The sequence below is a fragment of the Callithrix jacchus genome, chromosome 1 (genome assembly GCF_049354715.1).
Source record: "Callithrix jacchus isolate 240 chromosome 1, calJac240_pri, whole genome shotgun sequence".
NCBI classification, from domain to species: Eukaryota; Metazoa; Chordata; class Mammalia; order Primates; family Cebidae; genus Callithrix; species Callithrix jacchus.
Genome location: NC_133502.1, coordinates 7,680,129 through 7,693,128, shown reverse-complemented (window position 1 = coordinate 7,693,128; position 13,000 = coordinate 7,680,129). Strand labels below are relative to the sequence as shown.

Genomic DNA, 13,000 nt, shown 5'->3' with positions numbered 1-13,000 from the left:
GCCATGCAGAAGGCAGGTGAATTCTGCATTTCCAACTGAGGTACCAGGTTCATCTCATTTGGACTGGCTGGACACTGTATGTAGCTCAAGGAGGGAGGGCGGAAGCAGGGTGGGGCGTCACTTCACCCAGGAAACGCAAGGGGCTGAAGAACTCTTTCTCTTAGCCAAGGGAAGCCATTAGGAACCTTTCCCAACACTCTGGCAGTCTTGCTCTGATACTGCACTTTTCCCGCTGGTACCATTCCTTCTGAAACGATTCCAAACAATACAAAAAGAGGGAATCCTCCCTAACTCATTTTATGAGACCAACACCATCCTGATACCAAAACCTGGCAGAGACACAACTAAAAAAAGAAAATTTCAGGCCAATTTCCATGATGAACATTGATGTGAAATCCTCAATAAAATAATGGCAAACCAGATCCAACAGCACATCAAAAAGCTTATCCATCATGATCAAGTCAGCTTCTCCACTGGGATGCAAGGCTGGTTCAACATATGCAAATCTATAAATGTAATCCATCACATAAACAGAACCTAAGACGGAAACTGCATGATTATCTCAGTAGATGAAGAAAAGACCCTCTGCAAAATTCAACAGCCCCTTATATTAAAAACTCTCAATAAACCAGGTATCAATGGAATGTGTCTCAAAATAATAAGAGCTATCTATGACAAACCCACAGCCAATATCATACTGAATGGGGAAAAACTGGAAGCGTTCTCTTTGAAAACCAGCACAAGACAAAGGATGCCCTCTCTCACCACTCCTATTTAGCAAAGTGTTGGAAGTTCTGACCAGGGCAATCAGGCAAGAAAAAGAAATAAAGGGTGTTCAATTAGGAAAAGAGGAAGTCAAATTGTCTCTATTTGCAGATGACATGATTGTATATTTAGAAGACTCCATCGTCTCAGCCCAAAATCTCCTTAAGCTGATAAGCAATTCCAACAAAGTCTCAGGATACAAAATAAATGTGCAGAAATCACAAGCATTCCTGAACACCAATAACAAACAACCAAATCATGACTGAATTTCCATTCACAGTTGCTACAAAGAGAATAAAATACCTAGGAATACAACTAACAAGGGATGTGAAGGACCTCTTCAAGAACTATAAATCACTGCTCAAGGAAATGAGAGAGGACACAAACTGATGGGAAAACATTTCACGCTCCTGGTTAGGAAGAATCAGTATCCTGAAAGTGGCCATACTGCACAAAGTAATTTATAGATTCAATGCTATCCCCATCAAGCTATCATTGACTTTCTTCACAGAATGGAAAAAACTACCTTAAACTTCATATGAAACCAAAAAGAGCCCACATAGCTAAGACAATCCTAAGCAAAACAACAACAACAACAAAAAAAAAAAGCTGGAGGCATCATGTTACCTGACTTCAAACTATACTACAAGGCTATGGTAATCAAAACAGCACGGTACTGGGGTACCAAAACAGAGATAACAGAAATATAGATTGATGGAACAAAACAGAGGCCTCAGAAATAACACCACACATCTACAACCATATGATCTTTGACAAAACTGACAAAAACAAGTAATGGGGAAAGGATTCCCTATTTAATAAATGGTGTTGGAAGAACTGGCTAGCCATATGCAGAAAGCTGAAACTGGATCCCTTCTTTATATTTTATACAAAAATTGACTCCAGATGGATTAAAGATTTAACCATAAAACCTAACACCATAAAAACCCTAGAAGAAAACCTATGCAATGCCATTCAGAACATAGGCATGGGCAAGGATATCATGACTAAAACACCAGAAGCAATGGAAACAAAAGCCAAAATAGACAAATGAGATGTAATTAAACTTAAGAGCTTCTGCACAGCAAAAGAAACTATCATTACAGCAAATCGGCAACCAACAGAATGGGAAAAATTTTTGCAATCTACCCATCTGACAAAGGGCTAACATCCAGAATTTACAAAGAACTTAAACAAATTTACAAGAAAAAAAAAAAACTCCATCAAAAAGTGGGCAAAGGATATGAACAGGCACTTTTCAAAAGAAGACATTTATGCAATCAACAAACATAAGAAGAAATGCTCATCATCACTGGTCATTAGAGAAATGCAAATAAAACCCACATTGAGATAACATCTCATGCAGTTAGAATGGCCGTCATTAAAAAATCTGGAGAAAACAGTTGCTGGAGAGAATGTGGAGAAATAGGAAAACTCTTACATTGTTGGTAGGAGTGTAAATTAGTTCAACCATAGTGTGGCAATTCCTCAAGGATCTAGAAATAGAAATATCATTTGACCCAGCAATCCCATTCCTGGATATATACTCAAAGGATTATAACTCATTCCATTATAAAGACAATTGTGGCACTGTTCACAATAGCCAAGACATGGAACCAACCCAAATGCCCATCAATGATAGACTAGATAAAGAAAACGTGACACATATACACCATGGAATACTATGCAGCCATAAAAAAGGATGAGTTCATGTCCTTTGCAGGGACATGGATGTAGCTGGAAACCATCATTCTCAGGAAACTGATACAAGGACAGAAACCCAAACACTACATGTTCTCACACATATGTGGGTGATGAACAATGAGAACACATGGACACAGGGAGGGGAACATCACACACCAGGACCTGTTGGAGGTTAGGGCTAGGGGAGGGGTAGCAGGGGGTTGAGGAGCTAGAGGAGGGATAACATTGGGAGAAATAGCTAACATAGATGATGGAAGATGGATGCAGTAAACCACCATGGCATGTGTATACCTATGTAACAAACCTGCACGTTTTGTACCTGTACCACAGAACTTAAAGTATTAAAAATATATAAATAAAAAGGGATGCATGATTTTCTTCAAAATGCTCCTCAAGCCAGGTGTGGTGGCATGCACCTGTAGTCCCAGCTACTTAGGAAGCAGAGGCAGTGGGATCATGTGAGCCCCGGAGATTAAGGCTGCAGTGAGCTGTGATCACACCTCACTGACCACGTGACGATGAGTATGAAACTCATAGACCTCAAGCCTGGACAACAGAGCAAGACTCTGTCTAAAAAAAAAAAAAAAAAAAAAAAGAAAGAAAGAAAAGAAAAAAGTAAAACTAAGCCAAACAAAACAACCCTCCTCAACAAAAGGTTGCAAACAACCAGCTAAACAATAATATAACAGCTGTTGTCAGGATGAGAAGAAACTAGACTATAGGTTTGCCATAAGGTTTTTCTGTTTCTCCAGAAACAGATATAATACTGGCAATGAAAACTGAGACTCATCTCTTAATTCAATTAAGCTATTAATTGATTCACATCATTTACTTACAGGCCAGAAAAGTTTCTTTAAAGAGGCAGGAATGTTGTTGCATGTTAATCTAAGAAATTCCTTATGTTTTTTGTTCTTAATTATCAAAGTTACTAATACAGTAAAATAATAAATATTTAGATAAAATGTATTAGAATTAAAGCTGATCAAGAATCTCATTCCAAGGCATTATATTATTAAATATTTCAGGATACTCTTCTTGAATCATATAAATAAGGAAAAATGCTGCAAAGTAGATACACATTACATCAACTGAATATGCTTTAATAAAATCAGCTATTCTCTTTTACTTTTGTAATGTTCAAAATAACCACAATTTCAATAGTGATAGGTGCACATCAGAACAGTTCAAATGAAAAAGAGAAATGATATCAAGTGCTGTTGGCAAAGACATGGAAAACTAGAACTCTCTCCCAGTGGATTGAAACATAAACTGATGTAAACCACCATTTGCTGTGTATGCTAAATCTAACCACGTTTGATGAACTTGGGCATATACCCAGCAATATTTACCAAGAGGCAGATACATGAATGCTCAAAGAAGCACCATTCAAAATAACCACAAATCGGACATTATATTTGTATAATGATATAACAGCAATGAGAATGAATTACAACTATTTGCAAGAAGATTGACAAATCTTATAAACTAAATACTGAATGAAAGAAGCAAGATACAGAACATATTCTATGATCTAATTTACTAAAAATTTTAAAACTAATGAATTATGTTCCAAATCACCATAACAGTTTCTCTATGAAACAGTGTCTGGAAGAAGGAATGATATCAAGTTTCCTGATTTGAGTACCGGATACAGGAGTGCTGTTTTTTTTTTTTTTAAGTATTTAGCAGTACATTTAAGATTTGGGTATTTTACTGTTTGTATGTATTTTCAGCCTTAGAAAATTATGATATAAAGTGTTGATGCTCTTTTTCTTAATATGTTTACAATAGGCAAATTTTCATTAAGCCACAGTATAAATAAAAAAGACCCACACAGGTATTTTTAACATTGACTAAGTGGTTCTGTCATCATTAAATGAGTATTTCAGGATCCAAGTCTGATATGAAAACTTACTTCCCTGAAGACTTTAATTTGCATGCAAAAAAATCATGGTTTCTAAATTAAATATTATTTTTGTAACAAAGACGTTTTATTTTCGTTCCCCTCATGACATCTTAATAAATCATTAATTCCTCCTTTTTTTCTTTAATGTACAAGCAATGGATAAAACATATCAAAGGTTCGCACAGAAGTTTCTTGACTTGAAAAATTCTTCACATTACAATGAGAAGGATGGAATAACACACAAATATAGACAGGCAAATTTTTCCTTGGAGAAGTAATAGACGCACCATCTGTGCTTATTTCTTCTAAGCAGAGCTGGCAATGAGTGACAGCAGTTGGATAGGAATACTTGATCCCCAAGCACTGCTTGTGTTTCATTGACAAGGAAAAAAGGCAAGCCCAGATATATTTACCTTCTACAAAACTGTCTTTAAATGATGATTAACAAGATCTTAGTTCCTTCTCTGTTGAATGTATAAAATATTAAAAGGCAGTGCTAATAAATCTCTATACAGCACATCAGAGGGAGTCATATCTCCTGACTTTACCAACTTGTCCTATTTGAAACTGATAACATGCCCTGTTGGCTGATAGTAATTTCACTTTCTTTAGAATACAACAGAATTTGAGTCAAATGCACACCAACAGCATAGTATTTGACGTACACGTATAAAATTTCAGGAGGAAACAAAATCTGGAATCTGATCCTGGAATTAATTGCAAATCAGTTAAAGGGTTCTGTCTCAGAATTGTTTGATAATTGGACTGGGACAGGATGTGAGAATAAATCATTAATAGTAGATGAGGAAAACACCTGATCAGAGCTTTCTTGTTTTGCCGTCGTTTCTATTTTTGTCAAAGGTTAAAGACAGAATGGAGGCCATGTGTGGTTGTTATCCTTGTTGCTGTTATTTGATTGGTTTATTATGTTCTTGTGTGACTTGGTTAATATAGCTGGATATTAAAATTCCTTCCATTTCCAGAGTCATAAATCTCCTAATTTCTAGGAGATTAAATACTAGTTTTATCTTTGGCTCTGGTAAAAATGTTGCTTTCTTGGATTAAATGGAGGTCTGGGAAATACATTGTATCTATTCATCAGTGAAATGAATTCCTTCTACAAGTTCACATTTTCAGTTCAAAGCCAGGCACGGTGGCTCATGCCTGTAATCCCAGCATTTTGGGAAGCCAAGGTGGGCAGATCACAAGGTCAGGAGTTCAAGACCATCTTGACTAACATGGTGAAAACCCCATCTCTACTAAAAACACAAAAATGAGCCAGGTGTGGTGGCCCATGCCTGTAATCCTAGCTACTCAGGAGGCTGAGGCAAGAGAATCACTTGAATCCAGGAGGTGGAGTTGTCAATGAGCCAAGATGGCACCACTGCACTCCAGCCTGGGCACCAGAGTGAGATTCTGTCTCAAAAAAAAAAAAAAAAAATCATTCAAACCATTTCTAGGCCTCCATCCTGGTTCTGATAGCAAATGTGAATAAGAAGTACTAGACATTTGGTTTTTGTAAGTTTCCTCAAATACTTGGGAAATGCTGAATTCCATTGCCAAGTACCAAGTATTGCCCTTGTACATTCAATTTCTACACAGCACTTTTTCTCTATGTTGAAAGTCCTAATCTTTGAAATCTCAGAATGGAAAAGAATCATATGATTGATTTTATGTGCCAGATTTATAGGAATAACCTTTCATGGAAGAAAGGAGGCTTACAGGGGATTAGAGAAAGCAGACATCTGTAGAATCAATTCGAAATGATTAAGCCTTTTGTGATCCCACTATCTCACTTCAATTGTTGAGCCACAAAACTATTTTTAAGTTAACCTCTAACATTTATTTGGCTTTATAATTACATATGAATAATGTCTAAATTTGAGACCTATGTTTCTGAACTTAATAACCAAGTCAAAATAAATGGAATTAAGGAGAGCTTATTATGATCTTTATTGTTATTTTTATATAACAAATTTCCTGTTAAGAATATAATATTTTATGACATCTTATGGATGTCATTAACATTACTTTCATAAGGTATTATCATGCTTTGTACAATAACCAACATGGAAATTTTACCATACCACTGCAATAAATAAAATGAAAACATGTTCAGAAAGACTTAGCAACTCATTAAAGAATGGATATTAATCACTCTTCACCCTAACTCCTCATTTGGCAAGGCGTGAATATATGCATGCCAGTTTAGTCAGGTGGCAGGTAAGCAGTCCCACTGCATTTCATAAAGTAAGCAGCTGTGTGAATTTGAAAGATAGTATTTCCACATGAAAACCTAATGACTGCACATGTAAAATCTGTAGTGTTTAGGAAGCTGTCATTTCAAAAAAGTTAACTACCTAATTAAAAAGTGGCACAAATGAACTTTTGCCTATGTAAAAAAAATAGAACATTGCTTAGCCTTTTCTTAACCCCCTCCTCAATCTTACCAAGAAAGAATAAATACCTTTATTATAGTCAAAGCTCTGTTTTTATGGTTTCATATTTTTAATCAAAAATTCAAAGCAAATGATAATAAATCTTTAACTTATAATTACCCTAATTTGATTCAAAGTGACTATCTAAACTTAAAAATGATCAATTATAACTATAATCAATCACCAATAATGCTACATGACCGAAATGTTATACTAATTTGCATTTTCCAGGTATGCATTTTAAAATTAAACTCTTCTCAGTGAGATCAAGGCATGGATTTATGATGATTGATAATCACCACTTTGTACTAATTTGCTGTCTCACTTCACTGTTTGATACCAACACATGAAAGTCAAAATGCTATTTAGGGGATAATATTTTCTGAGTACTAATACATTAAATACTATTTTAAGCCATCAACAAAATGATTTAGGGTACAATTTTTATTTAACCAACTTTTCATTAGAAAGATTATAAAATTCTGAAAGATCCTAAAGTCTTATACAGCTTTTTTGTATTTTTTCAAATGTAATTGATCTCAGCAAAGATTCAATTTTATATTAAAAAAGCTTCTGACTACATTAAAACATCCTTTAAAATTACTTACAAGATACGATCATTCTAAGATTACCAACATATCCTGCAAATGAAACACGCAGGTACTTCCTGCCAACACATGATATAATAAAATCGAGAAGAACTTCTGAATTAGAGTGTAGTAGTTGCCTAGGGCCATCATGCCTACTTATCACAAACGTGGTGGGAGAAGAGGACAGAAATATATACTCTCACAGTTCTGAAGGCTGGACCTCTGAAATCAAGATGTTAGCAGGGCTGTATACCCTCTGAAGACCCTGGGAAGGAATTTATCCCTCGCTTCTTCCTAGCTTCCAGTGGCTGCTGCAGTCTTTGACCTTCTTTGATGTGTGACTGCATCACTCCAATTTCTGTCTCCATCTTCACATGACCTTCTCTGTGTGTGTCCTTTTTTGTCTCTTATAAGGATATTTACATTAGATTTAGAGCCCACGTTCATCCAGGATAACCTCATCTCAATTCTTGGGTTAATTATATCGGCAAAAACCCTACTTCCAAATAAAGTTGCTTCCTGATGGTCCTAGTGGACATAAATTTTGGAAGTACTGTATTCTAAATCACTACACAGAACATTATAGAGACAAAAATCTGGAAACTCCCTGAATAAAAAAAGATATTTCTTTGAACTTCACCAAAATGATATTCTATTTTTCCATAAGAAACATTTTATTACTATAAAATAATATTTATATTTCACAAGTATACCTCTTAAATTAGAGTTTGGTTTTTAACATTTATGTTTTTATTCTAATTCAGTTGGGCTTAAGAAAAATATTTTAATTAGCTTTGGAAACTATCAGTACATGATATCTAATATTTCCTATATTTTTAATAACTTCTACCTCCTAGCAAAAATATGCAATGGACAATTTCTGTGTTCTAAATGCAGACACACAAACAGAAAAGACACCTTAAAAAGTGATTTGTTCTCTTTTAAAGCGGAAGCCCAACTGCCTGCTCTGAATCTAAAAGTTTCCTGAAAGCAATGAAGGGCCAGTTTATTGTGAAGGCGTTGACAGCTGACTCTGTGGAGACTCTCACAGAAACAAAGAATAAATTTTAATCACACTTAATGCTAATGGGATAGTAAGATTCTGACAATATTCAAATATGACTAATTTCATTAAATTAGCTACACTCAGGCTTACCTTAGTTGTCTAGATTTATTATAAATACCCCAAAAGAAATAATTCAACTCTTATGTTTTCTGTTTATTTTTTGTGGATGCTTAAGAGTAAAAAGACATTTTAACTGAGTTTTTTTTTTGTTTTTTTTTTTTTTAAGCAATCGGTTCTCTTGTCTTATCACAATAAGACTGTAAAGGACCATAGCAGGTCACTGAATCTTGCACTGCCTTCAACAAGAAATATACCTAGAGCAGGAATACAGTACTTGGCATTCATCTCTAGGCCTATAACCTAATAGATTAATTTTTGTTTGTCCTTGGTGACAGTAACATAAATTTAGAGCTGAAAAGGACCTTAGAGGTCATCTAGTCCAACCCAAGCATCTTTTACAACAAAATAAAGAAGTATGTTTATTTCATCATTTTGTACTTATATGCTGTGTATTTCCAGAAAAGCCTTTGACACAGCTTAGAACAAAAGGCTGTGACACTATAAAATAAGGCCAAAATGACAGAATAATGAAGAGAAGTAGGTGACAATTCCATGGGAAGACCTAGGGAAGAAAACACTACCCTTCAGCCTAAAATGTAGTCCTGAGCCTCTTCTGATTGAAGGCCAAAAGGAAAATCAGAATTCAAACAGCTGTCATTTGTTAATAAAATAGTATCTGCATATGGCAGCAGCTATTTTTTGGGTAACTCTAAACTCTTAAGCAAAATTTATAAGTCTTTCAGCAACAGACAATGGACAATATCATAAAGATAATCTTCGATAGCTATTTCAAAACTTTAAAGATGTAAGCACAAATGACCTTTTCTTCTAGGATGTTTTGTTGAAAGCTGCCTTCATGATGGTATTTTAAAGTACATGATATTAAATTGCCTGCCTGAAGGTATTTTACTGGGACCTGGTTATATGACCTGGTGAAGAATGTAACCTTTGAGAACTTAGTAGGGTGAATGGTTAATATTTCTCTGATTTCATTTTATATTTAATTGGTATTTTATCCCTCATGGAGACTATATTTTCTGGGAAATGTACTGAAGTATGTAAAAAAGAATCTCAGGGTTAAAGTGTTGAGATAAATCACAAAGCAGAGGTTGTGTCTGAAGAACCATGTGGTCGCACTTCACGACACAGCAAACAGAAACATGGGTGAGCACTATACCAACAGACAAACACCAGTGTCACAAGATGGGTTTTAACAGAGATAGTTAATTCAGTATGTTCTAATATACTTACTGAACCTACATTTAATGGAATTGTTTTCCCTTCCTCACTTTGGCAAATTTGCATATTTTTATAGAGAACATGGTTTTACAGATGCCATTTTCAGACTTTGAGTCAGGCCCATCACCAGTGCTTTGTGAAGTGGATGGCCTTGATATGTGGTCCATGTATTTTTCAATCAGGGATGGGAGCCAATCAAGTGAGTCAAAAGCTATCTTTGTAGCTTTCATTAAGAACACCTGACTGCTCTTCTTTTTGACTTTACCAAACAAGTTGGTTGGGAGTCTTAAATGCCAGGCATATAAATATAAGAACTAAATACATTTTTGAATACACACACACACACACACACACACACACACACACACACCACTCTGTATATTTACTTCTACTTTGAATAGCAAATAAGCTGTGTTCCCGGGTCTGTGGAAAAAATATGAAGTTTTAAACTGTAGTAATTACTATTTTTAAAACCATCAGAATTTGAGCATAACTCATTTTCAATCTTGTCTCTTTTCCAACCCAACTTAGAGTCCTGTCCAACAACTCCATTTTATGGCCTGTTGAGTCACAAAATAAAAATTTATATATTTTAAAGTATTTGATGAAGGAGGAGGAGGAGGGGGAGGAAGAAGAGAAGGAGGAGGAGGAGGAAGAGGAGTTTGGAAAATAACTAGGATTCTTGTTCTTGCCTTACTTTAACCACACTACAGCCAAATTCCTACTACCAAGCAGTCCTCAGACAGCAATCTACCTATGCAACAGAATTTAATTTGTGTCCACTTGTATATGTGAGAAAACTGCTTGTCCAGCTATGTCTTGGCAAACTCAGTTACACAGAAAACAGCTGGACTTGGTTCCATAAAACTGCAGTGCTTAGGGACTTTCAGACTCCTAATACTGGCAATTACCCAACACACATAGTTGGCAGGCTCAGTATGGGAAAAAATGTGCACATACAGGATTTTGGAAGACCGCTGGAGTCCAAATAGAATGGAAGTTTCCAGTCTAGATGACCTAGAGATTCCACACCCACAGAGAAATTGGGCCAATTTCTCCCTTACCCTTTATACTTCCCCCATTCTCCTCTCAGGCCTTTCATGATTTCTGCCAGGTGCGTCAGTGTTTACATACTCTGTCTTCCCTGCCTGAAAAGTTTCCCTTCGGACTCTTTCCTCAGTCATCTGTACTAAGCTTATAAAGAGGGTGTACAGATGTGATTAAATTAAGGGTCTCAAAATGGGGTGATTATCCAAGATGATCTGAGCAGGCCCTAAATACAATCACATGTATTCCTATAAGACTGAGGCAGAGACCATTTTTTAAAACACAGAAGTGGAGAAGATGATGGGACCGTGGAGCCAGTGATTGGAGTGACGCAGCCGCAAGCCCGGGACAGCCGGAATGCAGAGGTGAGAAACAGATTCTCTCCTAGAGCCATTAGAGGGAGCGTGGGTTTACTGACACTTTAATTTTGGCCCAGTTATGCTGATTTCAGATTTCTGATCTCCACAACTGTAAGAGAACACATTTCTGTAGATTGAAGTCACTCAGTTCATGATAATTTGTCACAGCAGCCACAGAAAAGTAATACCACCCCCAAACTACAGCATCCCTTCTAGGTTACTTGCTGTCATTTCTGCAGTTTGTCAGCATTGAAATGGAGTAGCTTTAAAGTAGTGAGAAAGAGAGACAGAGAGAGAGAGAGAGAAAGAGAGGAAGAAGAGGAAGAGGAGGAGGAGGAGGAAGGGATGGAGGGAGGGAGGGAGGGAGGGAGGGAGGGAGGGAGGGAGGGAGGGAAGGAAGGGATAAGACCTGACAACAGAGCCAAGAGGGCCATAAAGGGATGGTTCTCATGCAAGTGTGCCTGGTAATAAGAACCATCATCAGTTATTACAAAAACCACAACCTTGCACAAAGGCCACTAAAACCTTACACACACACACACGAAAACACTTCTGTGAGAATATCTGTGCAGAGACTACTTGCCCAAACTCAGCACCTTGTAGTCGAGGATAATTATCTCAAAACCATTACATAGTCTTCCTAATTTTTTTTAGAAACCATTGTCTTCCTTTACTTCCTGTATACCCACACAGTTCACTGTGGCACATGTATTCCGAAGGCAACGCCCTATTTCCAAATAAACATTATTTTATTTTAGAGACCCTCTCTCTAAATGGTATACAGAAGTAGGATCTGAAGCCAGATCACTTCCAGAAGGAATTGGCAATTCTAGCAGCCAGTGCGTGGGACTCATATGAGCCCCCTGAGAGTTCTGCTTCCATGCTCACCTTTCCCGCCCTGCTCAGTCTTCTCTCAGGTGGACTGTCTCTCTTTTTTGTAGAGGCCTTTTTTTTCCTTATTAGGGATTTGGTTTGGTTAGAAGGCCACCTGCAATAAAACACCTTAACATCCGTCCTAGGATGATAAAAGACTCTTTATCTTTTCTGGCAATCCTTTCTGCTGTAAAGACTACTATCCTCTGGCTTCAGTACTCTGGTTTCCGCAAAATTTACATTCTGTCTCTGAGACATGTCTTTTCTGGTGAATTTACCCTTGTTTGCTTTCTGCATGCCTAATTTAATATTTTGTTTGATCTGCACACCTGGGTTAAAATTTTTGTGCACATTCTGATTTGGGTTTTATTCTATTAGTGATGCATATCTGCAAATGATTTGTTCTTTTCCCCTGCTTGTTTCTGTAAATCTGAGAACAAAACTAAACATTCTAAATGGTGGGTGCAGAATGACTAATTAAAAATCACTACGGATGTCATAACCATCTAAAACACCAATCCAAACTGTGACCTTCCTTGACAAGATTTGTAGCATTTTCCTTGCTCTCTAGAGATTAATAAAAGATGGAATGGGATTTTTAAATAGTAAGGCATGCCAAGCCTTCTGGGACTCCAGCCAGATACATGACTTTTCCTCATGCATATTGTTGGATCGATGGTCATCATGGGGATCACTTGAAATCTCCAAATTTGTTTTTTCTTAGTACCAAATTAAGAGACCATACACTTAACATGGAGAGCCTTCAAAGTTCTCTAATTTTTTTCTATCTACTTTGAATCTACTGACTTTACTGCAGGTGTTGAAATAAAATTCAATGCTTATGGCATGCAAGCCAAGATTTCTTTAAAAGTCCTGAAGGGCTATCAAATAGACAGTTTTACAAATTATCATAGCTCCATGACAACCAACAACTTAGACACCTTCTGGAAATG

At 36.5% G+C, this 13,000-nt stretch overlaps 1 protein-coding gene and 1 long non-coding RNA gene across 6 annotated transcripts in view; one reads left to right on the top strand and one right to left on the bottom strand.

The window, feature by feature from the left end:
* The window catches only part of GPC5 (glypican 5), a 1,444,351-nt gene that overhangs the window by 937,960 nt on the left and 493,391 nt on the right, over positions 1 to 13,000 (bottom strand). The gene's annotated exons all lie outside the window — the stretch shown is intronic.
* LOC118147865 (uncharacterized) overlaps positions 10,860 to 13,000 on the top strand; it is a 29,181-nt gene continuing 27,040 nt past the window's right edge. For both annotated transcript variants that reach the window (XR_004734525.3, XR_013532731.1), the window contains exon 1: positions 10,860 to 11,180. This is a non-coding gene — a long non-coding RNA (uncharacterized LOC118147865). The remainder of the gene's footprint in view (positions 11,181 to 13,000) is intronic.